The 24385-nt window shown below is 33.9% G+C and overlaps 1 protein-coding gene across 1 annotated transcript in view; it reads right to left on the bottom strand.

Moving 5' to 3' along the window:
* Positions 1-12078, bottom strand: part of LOC124539347 (pikachurin-like) — a 229330-nt gene extending 217252 nt beyond the window's left edge. The window contains exon 1 of the mRNA XM_047116718.1: positions 11887-12078. The gene's annotated coding sequence lies outside the window, so the exon portion shown is untranslated. The remainder of the gene's footprint in view (positions 1-11886) is intronic.
* Positions 12079-24385: the final 12307 nt, after the last annotated feature.

Here is a 24385-nt window from a genome sequence, read left to right as displayed (position 1 = left end):
GTTACAGTGTAGATTTAAAAATTATTTATATTATTTAATTAATTCAGAATAAATATACAAATTAAATTAAATTAAAGTAAAATAAAAATTAAATCAAAATAAAATTAAATAAATCAAAATTGAATTAAAAATTAAATCAAAATAAATTAAAATTACAAAAAAATAAAATCAAAATTAAATTAAAACTAAAACTAATCATGCGTTTTATAGTAATTAAATAACTTATTTCTGAAGATAGAGGGGGAGTCGTTAAAAATGTCAATGCCAGGGATTGATTTAAGGATATTATTATACTCGTTGCATATTCGTATCAAGGGGGCTTGATTGCCAACATGCGTTCTTAAACAAGGAGTGTAGAATATTTTGTGAGTATTTCTGGGTGTTCTAGAAGGAACAGATATAAATAGTCTTTCAATAATTTCTGAATTTGTTACTTTATTGTTTATAATATTATGTAAAAATTTTAGATCAATAATTTCGCGCCTACTCCGTAGTGAAACCATATTAAATTTTGCCAAACGGTCCTTATATAATTTTCTATGCGAAAAATCTTTTTCAAGGTAAGCAAGATGTTTGGTAAATGCTCGCTGTATACTCTCAATGCGCTGAGAATGAACAGTGTAAAAAGGTTTCCAGATGATACTGGCGTACTCAAGATTGCTGCGTACCAAGGCATTGTATAGAAGTATTTTAGTGTCTTTAGAAAATCCATGGGTGTTTCGCTTGATAAAACCAAGATTTTGTGCAGCTTTAACAACTATATTATCAATATGCGTCATGAATGTTAAACGGCTGTCAATAGTGACTCCTAAGTCTTTTATTTGTAATATTTTCTCGATTAATACATTGCCGATGGAGTACCTAGAGACAAGCGGTTTTTTCTTCCTGGTAAATTTCATATGAAAACATTTGCTGACGTTAAGAGTCATATTATTAGAACAACACCATTCGTTAATACTGTTAATATCATTCTGTATTAAGTTTATGTCCTTATTCGATTTTACTGTTTTGTAAATTTTAAGATCATCTGCATAAAGAGAATATTTACAATGTTTAATATATTTGGTTATGTCGTTGATGAAAACGAGAAATAAAAGAGGACCCAAATGTGAGCCCTGCGGCACCCCGCTTTTGGCAAAGTAAATCTCGGAGTCAAAACCAGTGACCGAAACTGTAAGTGGTCTCTGCGTTAAATATGATTGAAACCAGTTAATCAAGGAACTGCCAAGGCCATACTGATACAGCTTGTTAATGAGTATTTGGTGATTCACTTTATCAAACGCGTTGCTAAAATCGGTGTATATACAATCAATTTCATCACCCTTATCTATTGCCAAAGCCAGATCTGATGTAAAAATAGTTAAATTTGTTGCAATAGATGACCCATTTCTAAACCCGTGCTGTGAACGTGTAAAAATATTTTTAAAATGATTATTAAGTATGGGATAGACAAGGCTCTCAAACAATTTGGAGAAGCACGACAGTATTGAGATTGGACGGTAATTCTTAATATCTGAACGATCACCTTTTTTGTATATTGGTATTATTCGAGCTTTCTTCCACTCGTCAGGGAAAATACCACTTTTCATGGAAGAGTTAAAAATTATTGTCAACGGCAGTACTAACGCGGAGCTGCATCTTTTAATTAAGAGTGGAGGAATACCGTCAGGACCGGCGCCTTTAGATAGATCTAGAGATTTAATTTTTTTTGCAACCTCAGCTTCACTAAATATTATTTTAGTAATGGTTGTTATATTAGTGTTATCCAAATTATTCTGATTTCTCTTGTTCATAGCTACTGTTTCTTCAGGGTAAACGGATGAAAAATGACAAGCAAAAAGATTAGCGATTTCTATTCCCGAGTTAGTACTTTTATTTTCCAAAGACATAGATGAAGGCAATAATGGATTTAAATTTCGTTTGCTTTTATTAAAATTCCAAAACAAAGTTGGATTCCTAGAAATATTTTGTTCAACATTTCTTTTGTGTTTATTATAACAATTATCAAATAACCTATGACAGCGATTACGCAAAATTTCAAATTCAAGTTTATCTCTAGGATTGCTATATTTACGATATCTGAGACGTAACCTCTCCTTTTCTTTGATCAGCTTAGTGAGATTATTCTTAAACCAAGTAGGATATTTTAGGTTTCGTAATTTCCCATTAGGTACTAGTCGCTCTATAATTTCATACAATATGCTGTAAAAAATCTCAACCTTGGCATTGACACTTTCACAGTTGGAAAATTTTTTGGCCCATTCTATATTTCTTAATTCATTTACAATTTTTACATAGTCAGCATTTACAAAATTGTATTTTATACATTGTTTGGGGCGAAGGTATGTTATTAGAGGGTACGAAACATTTATTAGTAGATTAGGATGATATGTATCCAGTTTACTTAGTAACTCAAGAGGCCTAGAGACAGTTATATTAGACATATTACTAATTATCAGGTCCAAGAGTCTGTTATCACTATTTTTAATATTATTGTATTGGTGTAGATCGTTAGTAGATAAGAAATCAATTAATGAATATCCGAGTGGGTTATTATAATTGGAAGGAACCATGTAAGAAAAATCAGCCCCAGTGTTCCATTCAATAAAACCCATATTAAAATCCCCTATTATAATTACATCTTCAACCTGATTTGTTACAATGTCAATATGATCAAATAACTTCTTGGCACTTTCTACTTTTACAGGTGGTGGTAAGTATACAATACAAAAAGCGATTTTTTTAACAATTTGATTACTATTAATATCTAATACAATCCACATGTTTTCATCTTCAGTCTCCCAATTAGTGACCCTACATGACGAAACATCCCGCGAAACAGCGACCAATAAACCTCCTCCGTCCTTTTTTGAGGTTTGAGAACATAAACGATCCTTTCTGTATACTACATAGCGTGAGTCAAATAATTCGTTACTCGAAATTGATGGGTTCAACCATGTTTCGGTAAAAACAATAACTTTATAATGCGTATTGAGAATGTTTTTAAACACATCGTTCGTTTTTGTTCTCAAATCTCTTACATTTTGATAGTATATGTCTAACATTGTGTCAACCAACCACCATAACATTAATATACTTAATGAGTTTAATTAATTAGTTTAAGACTGTCTTCATTTTTAATAAGCTTAGCTTGACTAAATTCATCCTTACGGACGAAAATTTTCCCATTTCTTGTCCAAGTGAAGCGATAATTCATTTCTTTAGCTTTAATACGTGCTGCTGCGTGAAGCGATTTATTCGCTGGGGTTAAATGTTCAGAAACATATATCGGTTTGGAAGTTCCCCCTATTCCTAGGTGATGTGAGTTTAATTTTTCTTTAGGATTCTTTTTGTTGAACTGTGTAACAGCCGCCAGAAAGGCATCACGATGTCTTGAGCTTTGCAGTTTTACAATAACTGATCGTGGTTTCTCTCTGTTCTTATTAAACTGCGCGACTCTGGTAACATGCTGTATTTCATCCACTTTCAGAGGATTGTTAATAGTTTTACCTAATTGTACAACTACATTTAATCTGGATGTAATGTCCTTAACCGAAGATTTAAGATTTTCGTTTTCCCTTTTTAATTCGTCCACTATTTTAGATTTTTCTTCAAATTTTGCTTTCATTTCTTCATACTGAGTGTTTATAAAGTTTATTGATGCGCAAAATCCTCTTATTTGATCATTAATAGTGTTAAGATGAGTTGTTACTAAGTTTTGAATTGTGGAAGCCAACTCTTGTTGAATAATATTACGTAACTTACATTCTGTCAGGTCTACACTTTCGATATTGTATTGAGGCGTGGAGTATTGAGGCGACTTACTAAACTTTTTACGTTTAGTAACATAAGTAACATCCTGCGTTTCGGTGGAAGGTTTACTAACATCGTCGAATAGTGCGATTGATCTGATTGGTGTATGCATATTTCCCGTCTTTGGCTGTTTATTTAAACATTCAGGGCACTTCCAGCTATTTTTTTGATGTAAATCCATTAGTTTAAACTGACTTAGAGGTATATTGCCACATTCGATATCATACTTCGCTTTGCAATTAGTGCAAGTAAGAAATTGATTCTGTGGTAATTTGTTTCTACAACCTGCACATATTGCGTATGTCGTTGAATTAGACATTTTTATGAATAAATTATCGTTTTAAAAATAAATTATTTATTTTTAAAACGATAATTTATTCATAAAAATTATTTATAATTATCGTTTTAAAAATAAATATTTATAGTGAAAAATATTGTTTCGTTTCCGATGAGGATTGAACTCAGGTCTATCAGTTTGGGGTAGTTTGAGTCCAAACCGTTGATCAATTAATTTTAACACATGTGGCAAATTGTTAGCACTATTTTTTGCACGATAGTGTAGTTTTCTTATTCAATTGTAATATATGCAATATTAATATTATCTTTATATCATCCATAAAATGGTCTGCTATACTGATCACTGGGTATTTTCACCATGAACACTATTAATTTCAATCACTACTAGTTCGAGGAAGTTTCTAATGACTGGCACTGTAACTTTTATATACTTTAACTACAAATAAAGAATTTTATTTTACGGAGCTCTGCTTTAACGTCTGTACTCGGCAAGTGGCGCCATCGATCTGATTGATTTGATTGAGGATACGAAATAAGCCCAATGATCGGGATGTGCTGTCTGTGCATTTTGTGATCGGTAGTGAATTTATGTAACCAAATTGTGTCTTTATAGTTTTTTCCCGACTACGCCCTCGTGTTTGGGACACACGGGTACTACTGTACTTAATTTTTGACAGGTAACGTAATGAAGACAACACAACTTAAATTTATAAAAAAATAACTTTCACGTATATAATATTAGTTAGAATTCTGAGTAGTGTCATGTTACCTTGAATTTGTAATAGAATATTACAAATAAGTTTCGTCCAAAAAATAGATATAATCATACATCTCTAAATTGAGGAAACGTATAACCATCCTCGAAAATACCTGGTGGGCTTCATGTAAGCCCGTCTGGGTAAGTACCACGCATTCTATATTCTACCATCAAACAACAATATTAAGAATTGTTTTATTCCAATTTGAAGGGTGAGTGAGCCAGTGTAACTACAGGCATAAGGAATAAACATCTTAGCCCTAAGTTTTGAGGCACATTGGTGATGTCCAGGATTATTAACATTTATTGTTCATTGCCGATCAGATGGCAAACTTCTCCAACCTTTTAAAAAGTAATCGTCGTTTATTTTTAGTCGTTTAAAAACATGCTCCTTCAAGTGGGTGTTTAGTTACACACTTCCTCTCTTTCTATCATTATTGATTTTATACTCGGAGGAAGAAGACGAGTTATTTAACTAATAACTTATTTAAGTAAAGCCTTAAGTTATTAAACGTTCAATTCACGAAATGAAAGGGTAAGTAAAGCGAAATCGGAGAAGTTAACGGAATTTAGGAAGTATTTAAGTCTATTCGTTATCGATCAGCGAAGTTCAGCCATATCTTAATAATGTCAAGTCCTGAGTGTGACACACGGTGAAGTTATGTACAGGTTTAATCTTAAGATAAATGTCACTAGCGTTATAGTACATTGAGTACAGTGTCCATTTTCATTTATTATTGAGTAAAATAAAGTAAAGTAACAGCTTATAAATTTCCCACTGCTAAGGACTAAAGCCTCCTCTCCTATTGAGGAGAGGGTTTGGAACATATTCCACCATGCTGTTCCAATGCGGGTTGGTAGAATGCACATGTGGACACAGAATTTCAATTAAATTAGAGACACGCAGGATTCCTCACAAGGTTTTCCTTCACCGCCGAGCACGACATGAATTATAAACTCAAATTAAGCACATTTATATAGTAGTGCTTGACTGGATTTGAACCCGAAATCATCGGTTAAAATGCACGCGATCTAACCAAATTTATTATTGAGTTTTATATAAATATTCCATTGGCAGTTTGGAGTCACATGTCTTAAGAAATTATAGCTGTTGTTTTTCTCCTAACTTAATCTCTTATTGTAGATGTTTTAGAATATTGAGGCCAGTATTCCAGATATTAGCGGTGCGCATCAGAAACGATGATTTTTTTATAGTGTAGGTACGGGCATATGGGCCAACTGATGGTAAGTAGTCACTACCTCCCATAGACAATGGCGCTGTAAGAAATTTTAATCATTCCTTACATCGCCAATGCACTACCAATATTGGGAACTAAGATGTTATTGCCATGTGCCTGTAGTTACACAGTTCTCTTGTTTGGTGCTAGAATATCTGATGAGTGGGTGGTACCGACCCAGACGGGTTTGCACGTACCCCTATCACCAAGTGACTTTATAATATTAATTATAATCAAACTTTATTAAAAGCCATTTTATACACGTCTAAATAATTCCAACATTGCCTTTTAAATGAGTAATAAATCATGCTTCAATGGTTTGAAATATTCAATGTGAAACATCTATGGCGCAACTTGGGGGTAAGTTCGACTCGCATACCGCAACGGAAAGCGACATGGCGCTCTCCTACGCCGTTACACCCCCTCTTCGCCACTCTTCTCCCTGGTGTGTACGTGGCGCGTTTACTAAACACTTAATCGCTAAGCATAAAATTGCAACTTAACAATATGTATGTGTATTTATTTCACTTAAAATTTTATTGAATTATTTTATTATCATCAAATGCGATAGTAAGTATTCAGTAAAACGTAGTAGGTATTCCATTACTCCTTTTTATTTTTATCAGTAAAAATACACCTATTATATATTAGCACAATTATATGTAATTCTTTCAAACGCAAATCAACAGATTAAATATTAAATGAAATATAGCATCGTACGAATATGTACGAATGAAAATACACGTATTATAATTTATATTGAATTCAATATCGTACATAAAACAAATGAACATTAACTACAAATCATTTAACATCAACATTAATTTGCTAATAATGTTTTATATATGAGTCGAGATGGCCCAGTGGTTAGAACGCGTGCATCTTAACCGATAATTGGTTTTCAAACCCAGGCAATTACCGCTGATTCATGTGCTTAATTTGTCTTTATAATTCATCTCGTGCTCAGCGGTGAAGGAAAACATCGTAAGGAAATCTGCATGTGACAAATTTCATAGAAATTCTGCCACATGTGTATTCCACCAACCCGCTTTGGAACAGCGTGATGGAATATGTTCCAAACCTTCTCCTCAAAGGGAGAGGAGGCCTTAGCCCAGCAGTGGGAATTTACAGGCTGTTGTTGTTTTTGTGCTTTATATATCTCATATACAAAATACAATCGTAAATTTACATAAATGAACTGGGCATTCGAATAAAAATTGGTAAATAAAACGAATGTTAAATATACAATGTGTAAGTTCGATATAGAATTTTCGTTCGTGTGGTAAAAACTGGGCTTGCAGAAAATGCAGGATGTTGTCCGTTCCAATGAATAAATTTGCGGTAGCCTTCACTGAATATAGCCTCAGAGAGGAATTTAGTTTCAACGACACTAGGATAATAGCGAGATAAACTAGGACCTGTATTCTGCTAAAGGGTATAGCTATTTTAAAGGTATTGACTTAAGAAGAATATTCTGAAGTTTCATATAAAGGTTATTTCATTTCCATACCAAAAAATCTACGTGTTCAATATTACTGACTGAATGTCTACATGCAATCTGAAAAGTATACTTTGATGTACCTGATGATAACATCACTATCACCCATAGACCATGGTGCTGTAAGTAATATTAATTATTCCTTACATCCCCAATGAAACGCTTACCTTGGGAACTAAGATGGTATGTCCCTTGTACCAGTTGTTACACTGGCTCACTCATCCTTTAAATCGGAATACATCACCAGTAAATATTGCGTTCAATGATTCATTGAATTTATTATTTTTATTTAATTCGATCTCAGGTACATTACTTATATATTTTAAACAAAAAGTCATGCCAGACAACATTGTTGTAACTATAATTTTCAAAAAAGACAAATAACAACAAGATGTTACTGAAAATTCACTCAAACAAAATATCGTCGAACTTTGAAGTCGGCTAACAATAACAGCTTGTGACTGTCATACTCTGACCAAAGACCGCTCCTATTAAAAAGAGAATGCTTTGAACGATTTCCACAATGCTGCACGCTAGCTGTGCGGATTGGATACGAGGTACATGTGCCAGATTTTTGTTTATTTCACGTAAGTAATAAACGCTAAGTTGGAAGCCGGTTTTTTGCCAGACAAGATTAGGAAAAAATAAATATATTATCTGATTGATTAATATAACTTATTTCTTAAAATTGTTTTGGCTAAATCGATGTTACTATTTATTGATGACTTTCATTTTATTCTTTATTTGGTGATTTTAGTATTTTTTTTTACATCTTGTAATCGTTTAATTCAAAATTCTTTAGTGTTTTGGTGTTTTATTTTTCTTTACTTTTTTGTATTCATATATTGTTACAAATATGTGCAATTTAAGTGTCTTAATTAATAGAGCAATGTCGCTTTGTTGGCGGGCGTACATAACTGCACCACAGTTTTATACTATCGCAGTTATTATCGTTCACATCTTGTTTTTGTTCAAAAGGATGCTTAAATAAATAAATTATTATTATTATTTAAAGTCCATTAGAAACAATAAGTAATGGGTGTCTTTTAAACATATTCAAAAGTATTCCTATATATGAGTAGTAGCCGCCAAAAACTTGGCTTGTGTTTTTGGGTGTTGGTTGTCACGTGTTAGGTGAAAAAAGGAGGCTATATACTTTCTTGGAGCTCAATTTTGTTTCGTACCAAATTTAATCAAATTTGCTTCAGCGGTTTAACCATGAACGAGCGACAGACATACAGAGTTACTTCCCCATTTATACTATTAATAACATAGATTAGTAGTAAAATTTTTGTAACTACAATGAGCAGATTTAATTTCACAATCAAGACATACGTCTATGCCCGAAATAAGTTACTAGACAAATGAGGTTATCCATTCTCGGTTAAAGGGTAAACAAGGGTATTCTGTTACTCTCAAAATGTAGACGATTTTCTGTAATAATGATTGAACGAGTTTAGTTTTTGACTGAAATTTATTGAATATATTTTTTGCTATGTGTCAGCTCGTTTAATGTAAGTGCCGAGATAGCCCAGTACTTAGAACGCGTGCATCATAACCGATGATTATGAGTGCAAATCCAGACTACTGAATTTTCATGTGCTTCTGTATAATTTCAAAGAAATTCAGCACCTTGTTTATCCACTGTATTGAAATATGCTTCTAAGCTTCACCCCAAATGGAGAAGAGACCTTAGCCCAGTTGTGGGAAATTTACAGGTAGTTATTATTAAAATTATCAACTCGTGTTAAGCCGCGGTTCCTTTGTGTTGTAGTGTTCTTTTGTTGAAATAGGTTAATTTATAATACTCAAAAGGTCATTGAACCTATTCAAAATTATAAGCAAAGGCAGTATAAGAGAGCTATTGTTTAGCGATACAGTAATGGTATAAGACTGTTTGGCAGAGCTAGTGAGTTTGGAAATGTGTTTTAAAAAACGAATAATAAAAATATGTCCAAGTTCTCAAAACAATTACTTGACGATAAGGCTAAATGCTAGGCTTTTGGGTGGGTACCCCCCCTACATTCAACCGACAAGCAGCAATACCTTGAAAACTTGTTTTTATTAACTTAACAGGTAGTCAGTTTGTGCTACAGACAAAATCCCTTGCGTTAATCCTTTAGTTTTCAAGGTTTGGCATTGGCAATCTAAGGAATAATAAAAAAATCTGACTATGTCAACATATATAGGTAGTACTGATCACTTAGCATTAGATCCATTTAAAACAAGTAAATCACAATAATAAATATTAGACAACAGCGCATACTTTACTCTGATCTCAATATAAGTAGCTAAAGCACTTGTGTTATGGAAAATCAGAAGTAACGACGGCACCACAAACACCCAGACCCAAGACAACATAGAAAAACCAATGCGCTTATTCTACATCGAATCGGCTGGGAATTGAACCCGGGACCTCGGAATGGCGTATCCATTAACATTAACCAAACTATTCGACCACAGAGATTGTCAATCGAATTCTAAAGTATTAATTTAATAAATAGTGATTAGCGTTTTCCATTTTACCGTGAATATGTACTTTACGCATTATTGTGACATCAAAGTGTCTCGAGATTCAGTGATCTTAATTTTAATCCAAATGTTCAAAGATAGCTTAGAGTGCTTTTCAGAGTGTCTTGACCTCTATCTCCATTAACCAATCATCTAGAAAGATATTATCTATACATGTTATATATACGTTTAAATAATATCGTATCCATCCAATTAATTCGAAACGTCATTAAATTTTTATTGATATAAACGTAAAGGATTCTAACGTATTATCAATATAAATGGCGCGCGAATCGTAGAGGATATTTTTCTTACAAATTTTGTATGAAAAATTGGGATTTAGAGGGATTTTTATGTTTATTGAATATTTTTTAAGTTGGTCAAGAACGTCTGTCAAAAATCTGGGTAAATAAGACACTTATGTCATTATGACTTGTACATAGCCTCATGATTTAGTGTTATGTTTACGGAATGACATAAGAGTTTTTTTTTTAATTTGGACCAAACATCACACCCGAAGGAATACCATCAAACGCCTTAAAAAGTCTGTTCATAGAAATATCATAAAAAAAAAACTAAAAGCCTCCTTACTACTATTGTTTTATATATTATTTTACAAGACCATTTACTCAACTAGTTGTAATTAATTAAAATGTAAATAAGTTAAGAGTTAAGATTGGAATCTGTAAACGTCATACTAATGATCTAACTTTTCTACATTCCAGCGTACGGTTCAGATCATGTCAAAATTTCTTTACTGGAGGTTAATTTACGAGATAATTGACCAGGTCTTTTAAATTGTAAGGCTACCTACAACTAGGCTACAGATTCGGGTTGTAGTGTACAACTATATAATGTACTTTACAACTATATTAACATTTTTTTAGAATTATATTTTGTATAAATCATATTAGTATACTTACAATAAATCGTTTAATATTTTTTTCATAATTAAAAAACCCTTAATAATACAATGAATGACTACTTTTATTTTATATTATTACATATTAATATTAAAAAAAAAGTAGCTTGGAAGAATTCCGTAGTAATAATCATTTTCATGAAAAAATCCTAATGGAAAATGTCTGGATCGAAGCAAGTCGCTAACTTATAATTATTTATGTATCAAGTAAAGTCTAAAAGCTCATAAGCCTTCTAAAATCAATATTTTGCCGCGCTTGAAATCGTTTGTAGTTAAAGCATTGTTTTACTGTGACTATTGGTGAAAGAAAATTACCTAATAGTACTTTCTAGAAATATAAAATAATTATATCATAAATTTCAACTTTAATTCTTTTAATTTTAAATTAAAAAAAAATATATAATCTAAATTAGCTATACATGTATGAAGCTGAGAATGTTAGTATAATATGTCATTGTCATAAAGGTTACACAAAAATTATATAAAATGTCTAACACAACTATTTTCAAAATCTTAATACAAGTTTAATTTTATATAATAAAATTTTTAACAAAAATAGATTATTCGTTTAATAACTAATGAAAAGTTATGTTTTTCAAATGAATTCGAATACTAATAAATCTTAATCTTAATTCATAAAAAACCTTCCTTAAAAAACAAAATAGGTAATTTTGATGTTTATTTTTTCACAATTTTATGCTATTTTCATTTCATTCATAATTAATTTATAATAAATAGTTTTCCAATCCACGTAAAATTAACCAATTCAACGTTCAAAGAATCCCCTGAAAAAAAGGACGAACCTAAAAATACGTGTGTCTTGATTGAACAACTGCTTTGGACTACTTACGGCTTGTTCTAAGTGGTTATATCCGGCTGAAACCGGTTAACACAGGCGTTCGATGTCCTGAAAGAACTAATCACTTCCGAAAAACCGTCACAATAACACAGATACACAAACTGTTTTGTTTTTTAATGCGTAAAACTGTTAATGACTGGAAGCGGTAGGTATAAGCGGTGGGAAAATGCGCGCGACCGCTTGGCGTCGATACGAGAACTGAGCGGCCATGACAGCTTAGCCAGGGGTGCCGTGCGCATGCGCCCGAGCGAACTTAAGGTCATTCCCCATTGTTCATCCACGATTAGGGTAGAAAATTGATCACTGAAATTGGGAGTGAAGAAACCTTTTTAAGTCGCAAAAATTCAATTTCAAAATGGCAGACTCATTAGCGGTCTTTTGTACTGCAACTCGTTTATAAGATTGTTTTCTTGGACAAACAATAGCTGTGATAGGATAATATCAATAACAATGGAAATGATCATTTAATTACGATGACAAAATGTTTGAAAATTTAACGCAGAATGTTTAATATAATGAACTCAATTAAAAGTCGAAATATCATTGCAAACAAATGACTTTTAAAACTGTTCTTACATTCGATTTTCTCTCTTTGAATATTGGACTTAAAATACTAAGAGCTATTTATCAATAATCGTTATTAATATTCGTTAATATGTTGTTATAATTCTTTTAATCATGTGTCCAAGGCTTTAGGTCCCGACGTGCGGGGCCGACGCAATATGCTGGACAGATCAAATTGTGCCCTCAATAGAATCCGGATAGCAATAGTTAGTATTCCCTAATTGAGTTGTTTGTTTTAGGTTCATATCCTTAACTTGCATAGTTATAGCTTATACAGACAAATGAAGTAGTAACCCCTTTGTATAACTATTAATTAAGAGACAAGATAAAATTAAACTTTCATACATACATCATTTCTAGTTTCAACCCCAAAAAGTTGTTGATTTCTGAAGATACAATTTTAATACACATCAACCATATCCAGAGAGCGATACATTTTAAATATTTTCTAATTTATTTTATCGAATACGTTGGCGGACGAGCATATGGGCCACCTGATGGTAAGTGGTCACCATCACCCATAGACAATGACGCTGTAAGAAATATTAACTATTCCTTACATCGTCAATGCGCCATCAACCTTGGGAACTAAGATGCTATGTCCCTTGTGCCTGTAGTTACACTGGCTCATTCACTCTTCAAACAGGAACTGCGTACTATTGTTTAGCGGTAGAATATCTGATGAATGGGTGGTACCTACCCAGGCGGGTTTGCACAAAGTCATACCACCAAGTAATTTCAAATCCCTTACCTAAAAATCATAGGATTTAGGATATTTTAGGGATTAATCCGTTCTTAACAGATGTCTACAACCTCGTAGGAACCTGTCTGCTAAATTTTGATGATGAATTAAGACCTCCTCTCCCATTAAGGAGAGGGTTTTTGGAACATATTCCACCACGCTGTTCCAATGCGGGTTGGTGGAATGCACATGTGACAGAATTTCGATGAAATTAGACGCACGCAGGTTTCCTCACGATGTTTTCCTTCACCGCGGAGCACGAGAATTATAAACACAGATTAAGCACATATATATTGTGGTGCTTGCCTGGATTTGAACCCGAAATCATCGGTTAAGATGCACGAGTTCTACCACTGAGCCATCTCAGCTCATCATCATCATCTCTAGCTTAATAGTATTATAATTCACACCTTCAGAAATGTCAACAACAATTAAAATTTAGCTTATTCATATTAATGGTTTAGACTTACGAGTATATGCGACGAAACGATGCATAATTGATAATATTGGTATAGACAAAGAACTAGCGCGCACTACTAACTTTTGTCACGGTGACTGTTTTGTCACTCTTGTCAAGTCCGTGAATATGTACAGATGCAGACAAAAGATGGAGTGAGCCAGTGTAACTACGGGCACAAAGGACATAGCGTCTTAGTTCCCAAGGTTGGTTGCACATTGACGATGTAAGGAATAGTTAATATTTTTTACAGCGTTATTGTATATGGGTGATGGTGACCACTTACCATCAAAAAATATCACATCGTGCGCGCACCTCCATACATATTCATGGACTCGACAAGAGTGACGAAACAGTCACCGTGACAAAAGTTACGAGTGCGCGCTAGTTCTTATATTACAAAATTAATTTCCAGAACTAATTATACAATACTAAAAGTGTTTTCATTGTTAAAAAGCTACATTACGCGTGAGTGCTAGAGGGTATAAATTATTTATATATCATTATCATTATATATATTATTTTTTAAACGACTTCTAAAAAAAGGAGATTCTCAGTTGGACATGCGTGTATGTAACATTGTTACAATTTAATTATATTTGAGTAAAATGATCCATTTTAGGCCTTCCAAGCACGTGTCATTAATTTCATAAGTGTATGTTTTTGAATGTTACCGTCTGGCCACGGGAAATTCGCCGACGCGAAATTTCGCGAGGTGCGACCGGCGAAGCATGTACATTACTATACGTTTATTTCATTCGCAAGTCGCTTCGCCGTTCGCATCGCGCGAATATTCGCGTCCGCGAATTTCCCGTGGCCAGGCGGTAAGGCCGCGAATTTTTCAAAAACTTAAAGTCGTATTGATCATTTTTATTTAAGTTAGGTACACTTCAACTAACGGAACAGTGTAAGTTCATTAACGTCGGTCAAGTAGATTCTCTAGCTGTTTCTAATTGAAGTCATTTTATTTTATTTTTAATTATTTATATAATGAATAAACTGCACTCGTGTGAAGTCGCAAGTATACAATACCAAAATTTTGTAACTATATATGTTAAATTTAAGCCTTTTTTGATTTATACGTATATATTACCGAGAAATTTTATTATTGTGATATTATTATGAATATTGAGAGATTGCAAGCTCTCTGTGAAATTATACGTAAAACACATAGGCTATTTTTTTATGTATAAAACCTGATGACCAACCGCTTAAATGCGAAGCCGCGAACCTTGGGATTCGATTCCTTTGGATTCATATTGTAGTTCTGAACATAAATGTATGTATATATATTAATACACACAACGCCACATACTATAATGTCATGTAACCACTTGGCCATCTCGCCTCTAGCTCGTAGCGGTGTAGAGCCAGTGACTACACATTAAAGAACTGTCGTTTAGTTCTCTCCTTGCCATCAGTAAATCAGAGATAAAATTAATCAGCATGATCATACCCTTAATCCAATTTATTTGAGGTCGGCGCAGCATGTCTTCTCCTTCCATACGTCTCTATCAGTATCTCTATATCTATACACCGACTATCTATATCTATTTGACGACCTCCGTGGTCGAGTGGTGTGTACACCGGTTTTCATGGGTACGCCACTCTGAGGTCCCGGGTCAGATTCCCGGCCGAGTCGATGTAGATTACCATTAGTTTTCTATGTTGTCTTGGGTCTGGGTGTTTGTGGTACCGTCGTTACATCTGATTTCCATAACACAAGTGCTTCAGCTACTTACATTGCGATCAGAGTAATGTATGTGATGTTGTCTCATATTTATTTATATTTATACAATTATGAGTATTAATAGTATATACCTATTTAAAAACAATCGCATGCTTGACAGAGGGGACAAAGACGACATTGCTTCTCAAACTTTTCCGTCGTTTGGCACAATATTCATTGGTGTGTTCAAGGTCAAAGTGAATAACAGTAATGAGAAAGTACTATTAAATAAGGCAAAAATATTATTATAACTTTTTGTATTCGAACAAAAACCAACTTTGAATACAGAATCGACTTTATACAACGTTGTCATAGAATGAATAATTATAGAACATCTACTGTGTACTAAAAGGGAACGTTTCAAAACATTGTTTCTGATGTAGTACAATTTCGTAGATACAAACAGTGAAAAATAAAAAGAAATTATTCGATAGATAATGTTGATAATAACGTACATCAAAATAATTCTTGGTTGTAGGGCTTTGTGCAAGCCCACCTGGGAAGGTACCAGCCACTCATCAGACATTCTACAGCCTAACAACATTACTTAATATTGTGTTCCGATTTGAAGGCTGAGTAAGCCAGTGTAACAGACACAACGGACATAACATATCAGTTCCCAAGGTTAGTGGAGCATTGGCGATGATATCTATGGTTGTGGCCACTTACCATCAGGTGATATATGCTCGTCCGCTAACCTATAGCATAAAAAAACCACCACACACAAAGTGTGGTAGTACGATTTGAAATGTTGATTCTACCAATAAGATAATAGACTTTGTTGTCACTCTATTTCATCAATAAACATAAGAAGTTATATTAACACAATTAAATTGTTACTTACCTTGCAGGTAATAAGTCCTAATTTTAAAAATTAATGATTTAATTTTTTTATTCTCATTTTGGTTAAGGTGTCATATTACTTATTCAATACAATATTGAAACGATAAAAAAGCGTGGAATTAATACTTCGCTCATCCAGAACGACATCGTCACAATTGCAAAAATCTCTAAAATGACTTTTCCATTCCAAAACGATCTCATTTCGTACATATGTACTTTCTAGTGTAATATTGTCAGAATTATTGTTTCGATAGTTTTTGATTGACATCTATATAGACGATTGAAATGTGCTTGTAAATACTTGAATAAAGTATTTTTTTTTGTATTTTTTTTTTGAGACGTAGTAGAAGTAGCCCCTGTGTACGGGCTTATTCTATAATGAAACCGATGCTCAATAACAAGAATGAAATCACGCATCCTTATCAAACTTCAGCGATGAAGTGAGATGAATTATATGTCCAGAGTAAGGAATGATATATAAGCTAGTATCTCACCCACACGCCGCAACATGTTGCCTTTATTACCCTAAGTCTAGAGTTCTTTGTTCGAATTTATTGCTCGATATATAAACCGCGTGATTTCTCAAACAACAATAAATCGTTGAAAAATGCTTGCTACTTATTCGTGCCTATAGTTTAGACACTAAATAAAAAAATATAGGGCAACGTAAGTAGCTAAAGCACTTGTGTTATGGTTAAGTAACGACATCACGTCACATACACACCATCAGCCCGTTTTTGTCCATACATAGGACATAGGCCTGTCCAAGTGCACGCCACTCTGGTCTTTCTCCGGCTACTCGCATCCAGACGGGTCACCTCATTTCTGATGATATCGGTCAGAGAAACGCCAAGCATAGCCCTTTCCATAGCACGCTGAGCGACTTTAAACTGGTGGACCAGCCTTGTCGTGAGTGTCCACGTTTCGGCTCCGTATGTCATGACGGGACGACGATACCACAAAAACAACCCAAGACAATATAGAGAACTAAAGAAATTTTTCTACATCGACTCGTCCGGGGATCGAAACCGGGACCTCGGAGTGGCGTACCCATGAAATGACGATTCGAACTCGCGCGGAGGGTTCCAAACCAACATACATATAGACAATGATGTTACAACAAACTTACGACTCGATTTTTTTTCCTATGCTTGTGTTACAATATATTATATCTCGACAAATTTGAGGATACTAGGTCATCTGACAGTATCATATAGGTTTTGATTCGCTCTGCAAATGTATGAGAATTGCGACATAAATGGCTTTAACGGCATAATATATTTCGATTGCGTTGATTTAGATATTCTATGCGTTCTGGCTAAGAGACGATTTACTGATGATAACTTCTAAGTTAGTATTGCACATTGTCATACCGTCGGTATAAATATATTTTCAAAAGTTTTCAATAAATAACTAATTAAACTAATAAGCCGTATAAAGCCATGTAAAAATAAAAAAAAACTAAAGATTAAATATAAAATGCTTATATGTTATGATGAAAACTAAAATAATAAAGTAACAACATGTAATTTAGCCCATAATTGGGCTAAAGCCTCAAATTAATAAATACCCAGAGATGCATTTGATATTAAGCTAAGTGGTAATAATTGTACGAAATTAGAGAAAAAACAACATGAAAAGTGTATAAACAAAAATAGTAAGATATCTAATCTTACTAATACTTTTAGAAAATTTCGACTTATTAATAACATCTTAAACTAGCAAATATCAAGATATTTTTATTACATACGCAGGCGGACGGACAAATGGCCCACCTTATAGTAAGTGGTCACCACCGACCATGGAAACTAGAATCTTTTGTGACTTTGCTTTTAGTTACACTAGCTCACTCACCCTTCACACTGAAACACAACAATTGTATTTTGATATTTGACGGTAGAATATAATAATTATGATGAGTGCCCGTGTGTGTATATCATACCTAACCAGCCGTGCTTGGTTTGTGTACTTTATTATGAATGACTTTACAAATGAAATTATATTTTATTCGATTATACTAGTTTTTTTACTTGGTGGTAGGGCTTTCAGGTGGCCATATGCTCGTCCGCAAACCTATATAATAAAAAAGATCTTACTATCTTGTAAAAAATTTAATCATTATTTACAAGATAGTAAGATTTACAATATTAAACTAAATATTAAGTCAACGAGGGTTCGCAATGTACGAGTACATTCTAACATATAAAAATCGAACAGCGGGCAAATAGTACCAAATTGCTGACAATATCGACATCCCTAGCGGAAGGAAACACCGCGACATCTGGCGAGTCACCCCTTTTAATCGGTTTTATGTTACCGCAACAGAAAACAAAAAATCTCTAACATACATCGTTAAAAAACCGGTACTTCAAAATCTATTTGCAAGAGGAACCCTTTGCTTAGTTAGATGTTTAGGAGTTTCTTGTAACTGAACTTTGTTTTCGATTTCAGAAATTCAATATAAAAGTCAATCAGACGTACTGAAATTTACTAAAATTATCATTAAATTACTTGCGACTTCAACTTTCTTGAAGACATTTAAAATTCGAAATCAAAGTTTTACAAGTACCGTTTGGTTTTTCACCATAAATGACCTCTGTTGTCAAGTAGTGTGTGTACTAGTTTTCATGGCTACGCCACTCCGAGGTCCCAGGTTCATTTCCCGGCCGATTCGATGTAGAAAAAGTTCGTTAGTCTCTTGTCTTGGGATGTGTTTGTGGTACTGTCGTTATTTCTGATTTTCCAAAACACAAGTGCTTTAGCTACTTACATTGCGGTCAGAATAATGTATGTGATGCATTAAAAAAAGAAAGTTAAATAAAGTCAGCTTTAAATGTAGATTTTATAGAAAACCTAACATCAAAGTCAGTCGACCTTTAAAACATTTAATCATGTATTGATGGAAACATCTATTCTATTTATAACGGTACGATACGTTCCCGATCCAAATCCAACGAAGCCGCAACTTGATCGCTGTGTTACAAGAATAGAAAAACGGGTAAGGGTCACCACACAAGCATTCGCCGTCTACTCACCGATTGACGCCTTCACCGTCTGACAACTGACAACCCTGTGGCGAAACCTTATAAAATGTTTGAGTACTAAAGGAAATATGCCAGTGGCAACTTTCTGTGGTTGTGGGCAGTGGCTCGTGCGGCCGCAGCGACCCTAAACGGCGACGATTATGGAAGGATGGATGCTGAAGGGAAATAACGCACAACATTCGTACTATTAGTAATAATCAGTCTGTCTTTATTAATTATTAATCTTTTGTAATACATCTACAAAAACAATTATACTTAATTAACGAGATCAATCAACAAATAGAATATTTTTAGCAAAAACGAAACCTTTCCTGTCCGTAATAAGCCGTAGCGCTTGGGGTAAATTCGGACTGACCCTGGGTTAATTACGGACAGCATAGGGTATTTACGGACTAGGTCCAAATCATAGACAAAAAACACAAGCCTTTAGAAGAACTTCCTGCAGTGCAGTTCCCATGAGCTCACTTGTTACAGAGTATTTTTAAATCAAAGAGACTGAGTAGATACATCATAGATGAGAGAATGAGTAGATACTTGTAAGTCCGTATTTACCCTGGGTCCGCAATTCCCCCACCCTCCCCTACTTTTCGATTTGATTGCGATAAAGTGACAATTTGTTACTCGAATTGTCTATCAGCTCGGTGTGTGATAATCAACGTGTGCTTGTTCTTTTATTCAGTAGATTTCTAAATAAACTTTACTATAACAAATAGCAGAGTTTTCTTTTTGTTTCAAATTAAGTACGGCTGCTTTATACATTATGTGGTGGTAGGGCTTTCTACAAGCACGACTAGTACCACCCACTCATCATTTATTCTACAGCAAACGGTATACTTGGTATTATTTGAAGGGTGAGTAAAATTACAAAGCACAAGAACTTTTGTTCGCCAAGATTGATAAACATCGGTTATGTAAGGAATTGTTAATATCTATTTCGCGCCAGTATCGATAAAAATATATTACATAGACATACAATTGAATATGAGAAATAATGAATACGATATGCTTGTAAAAAAATTATAACTATTTGTTCGCGCCTACGATTTTTATTAATAATATCTGTATTATATAAACATCTAAATTAATTTAATTTTAATGAACATTATTTTACAATATATAAAACCTTTTTTACAATATTTAAAAAGAAAACGTAATGTATAAATTCGAATGTTCTGTGATCTTCTTTTGTTTTTTATTCACTTACTAACCACTAATGGCAACGAAACAATGTATAGTAAAGCAAGTTTTTGTTTATTTGAATTCGGACTCCAGTGTCTATAAATCTAATCTGTCTAATAAACACTATTTATAGAAAGACCAAAAATATGAATATTTTACAAATTGTTGCACAAAAGCGATTTTAGCAGCAATCTCTCACCGACAACCTTTCGTGATAGAAGCTTAGAAAGAAAACAGGTAATTGCAGATAAGAGAGGAGATAAAACCTACAACGTTATAATATTTATATTTAAGTATAACAATAAACAACATACAACTACATTCCAATAATACCAATATAATAATGTATATTTTATTATTAAGTTAGGAAAAAAAAATAACAATGCTAATATAGCTACTTAAAATCTGGCAACATTTAATCGTTTTAAAAAATATATGGTCTATCATAAAACTTTTGGAAAGTAATATATTACATGTAAGAGGATTACTTCAGCACAAAGCGTATGTTAAAACCGGCTTTGAAGTCTCATTACATATACCTGTCGTTGCTAACTAGAATCTGAATCTGGCTGTAATCAAGAATTGACGTTTTATTGGGCGAATTTGAATTATATTAGCACAGGATTTCGTGTAAATAAAGCTCATTATAACATAGAAATCGGATCTCTTGCTTTCATCAGTAATATTAAATTTAAATGGAGAAGACAAAGCATTATTTAATCATACAAAATGTATAACCATTTTAGTGTGGGGTACAAAAATCAAAATCAAAATAAACTTTATTCAAGTAGGCTTTTACAAGCACTTTTGAATCGTCATTTTATAATTAAGTGAAACTACCACCGGTTCGGAAAGTAGATTCTACTGAGAAGAACCGGCAAGTTAAATTTAGTAGTTATTATTTTTCAACATTTAAAAAATACAAAGTCAAGTACAATAATAATTGAATATAATATACAATCGTTATACATAGCCAAATTTAAAATAGTCTCTCCTGGTTCGTACCCGGCACAAAGCTACCCATAATGCAGACTGCATTTCAACGCTGTAAAGTCAAGTTAGTTGAATACAATTATTTAAATTAATATATCCTGCTTGGAAGTTCACAGGTATAAACGCCACGATTTTTATCATCTATAAAACATATGACCTAGGACCGTGCGACGTACCCAAACTACGCGCCAAAAAGTAAACACAAGCCGTGGAGACAATGCATCACGTGCTCTTATTTTTAATTACGCTAGAAGGTATCAATTGATAAGGCAGTAAAAATAAAATATGAATAAAAAAAATAACTTATATCTCGAAGTGATTCTATATTTCAATACTAAAAATTTGGTTAAAAAAACGAGGCAAAACATTAGAAAAAATACAACCGTATCGATAACCTCCTTTTTTGAAGTCGATTATAAATGAGTTTTATTTCACGTTCGAGTAGTCACAAGCTAACTTGTGAGTGATTGTCAAAGGCTGCATTTTCGAAAGCTCGTTTTAAATATTTGCATTGTTACTTGTTGTTTGTGTTCGCCAACGTGTTTTAACAGAACACGCTGAACTGTTTGCAATTAGGTGCACCGAACATTATTTTAATCGTGAAATTTATTTGTGGTGTCCAATGGAATAACAAATTAAAACCAAATCACATGTGAATACCACGACTTATCTATTATTCTTGTCCGTTTTTCTAATATATATACTTTTTGTATCTTTTTACCTCAATTTGTCTCAGATAAAACGGAAAAAGCTATCATACGTAACATCATCTAATGAGAAAAAGAGCTGAGATGGCTCAGTGGTTAGAACGCATGCATCTTAACTGATGATTAATAAATCTAGGTAAGCACCGCTATATATATGTGCTTCATTTGTGTTTAGAATTCATCTCATGCTCGGCGGTGAAGGAAAACATCGTGAGGAAACCTGCATGTGACTAATTTCATCGAAATTCTGCCACATGTGCATTCAACCAACCCGCATTGGAACAGCGCTGGAACATGTTCCAAACTCTCTCCTTAGTCGAAGAGGAGGCCTTAGCCCAGCTGTGGGAAATTTACAGGCTGTTACTTACTAATGAGAAAATAGGATATCCATAGGAGAACAGAAGTCATCGGCAGCTGAACGGATGACGGAGCTCTAGTGACAAATGTCAGATAGAACATAGAACTCATGAACTTTGGAGCCTCAGAATTGCCATTATGTCTTCAAAACCAATTTTGATTACGAATGCCAATCTCTAGAGAATCCAACCAACAACGCAGGACTTAATATACTTCTTAAGCGTTTAAATAAACAAAAATGTACTCTCTAATCCCTTACTCTTATAATCCAATGAGCCTGCAAATCTAACACTATTGGAAAAAGTTCAGGCGCAGTACCGACGGCTTTACGTATTCCAAAGTACACACACTTCCAATGACCAAACTCCAACAAAAGTATGAAGCAAGTAATCTCTAGGAGAGAACCTCTAGCCCTCTAAAAGCTTGAATAGAAATAGATGGACATGGATGATGTTTCCAACTGTTAAAGCTTGATCAGTTCAAGTGTTGGTAGATACTCCACAGATATGCGTCACATAAGGGAATGGCGTATGATACAAGAGAGTCGAGATGGCTCAGTGGTAAGAACGCGTGCATCTTAATCGATGTTTGCGGGTTCAAATCCAGGCAAGCACCGCTGATTCATGTGCTTAATTTGTCTTTATAATTCATCTCGTGCTCAGTGGTGACGGAAAACATCGTGAGGAAACCTGCATGTGACAAATTTCATAGAAATTCTACCACATTTGTATTCCACCAACCCGCATTGGAACAGCGTGGTGGAATATGTTCCAAACCTTCTCCTCAAAGGGCGAGGAGGCCTTTAGCCCAGCAGTGGGAATTTACAGGCTGTTGTTGTTGATGTATGATAGATCGCGAAACCGCTAGAATAGATCAAGTCAAATAACGAATTAACAACACAAACAAATGTCTATATAGTTGACTAATAGGCAAACAAGCTTAATAAGTGTTCTACATACTTGAAAATCCATTGAATTTATATTGGAAGGCGATGAACCCGTGGGAAAAACACGTGGATTTTTATCGAAGGTTTTAGTTTCAAATCTAGATGAGCACCGTACCGTACATTATTCCTAATTCGTGTTTATAATTCATCTCGTGCTCCGTGACAAAAAAAATACCTTGAGAATATTCATAAATGATTTTGCCACATGTGTTCTATCAAGCTTCATCGACCGGTTTTGTAAAATAATCTTAAGAGCAAAGGTCTTACCCCAGCCGTGACGCCGAGCCGTGAAATCTCACGTGAAATTTTTTATTATAAATGAAAACTATTGACACGATTACCTCTATTCAATAATTGTAATAAGCTTAAATTATCGAAAATTAATTATCGCATTAAATAAATTAGTTCATATTTCAAAGCACATTTGGAAAGCAATTAACATAAATCACAATTAGTTATTATAGTTTCGGCCCATGGCTCCACTCAAGCGTTTGTTGGGGGACGGTGTTAGCTTAGGTTATATTGTCTCTTTCAATTCTTCTGACAGTGTAATATTTTTCAGGATATAGGCTAGGTAAACTAGGTGACCAGGCAAATTTGCCTTCTCTGGTAAGTGATCGCCAACGACATTGGCTCTGCAACTAAACTTGGAAACTAAGATGTTATGTCCCTTGTGCCTGTTACCCTGGCTCACTCACCCTTCAAAGTGGAATACAACAATACTATGTATTGCTTTTTGGCGGTAGAATATCTTATAAGTGCGATAATGAACAAAGTACGGGCGGTACGGGCTAAATGTGACCCCTCCACATTGTGATCAAACTTTCATATAAATAGGATCTAAATGATTGTTGATGAAAACGCATGTCTTCTTATACATTTGATTACATCGAGTATCCATTTATGTTCTAGATAGTTCAGTCTAGGAT

This window comes from Vanessa cardui, chromosome 22 (assembly GCF_905220365.1).
Source record: "Vanessa cardui chromosome 22, ilVanCard2.1, whole genome shotgun sequence".
Taxonomy (NCBI): Eukaryota; Metazoa; Arthropoda; class Insecta; order Lepidoptera; family Nymphalidae; genus Vanessa; species Vanessa cardui.
The sequence above is the reverse complement of the archived record's forward strand: the minus strand, read 5'-3'. Positions and strand labels throughout refer to the sequence as shown.